The following is a 302-nucleotide window of genomic DNA, read 5'->3' on the forward strand; positions in this document are numbered from 1 at the left end:
CACCCAGGCGCCCACCTACCTGGGTTTTAATCTTAATTTCACCTGCTCGTGTTGTGACTCTGGGCAAATAGTTTCATCTCTTTGTGTTTCAGTTTCAGTTTCTGTGAAATGGGTTAATAATAATGTCTACATTGACAAGTTGTGATAATTAAATGATTTAATACAGGAACAGAATTTGGAACAGTGTCTGACACATAGTAAGTGCTGTAAGATTTTTCTATTGTTATCAGTAGGCAGGAGTTCTTCATCAGCCCAAGCTTCACTGGTTTGAACCCCCTTGAAATTGTACACAGAATCTAATG

The sequence above is a fragment of the Ailuropoda melanoleuca genome, chromosome 1 (genome assembly GCF_002007445.2).
Source record: "Ailuropoda melanoleuca isolate Jingjing chromosome 1, ASM200744v2, whole genome shotgun sequence".
Classification (NCBI taxonomy): domain Eukaryota; kingdom Metazoa; phylum Chordata; class Mammalia; order Carnivora; family Ursidae; genus Ailuropoda; species Ailuropoda melanoleuca.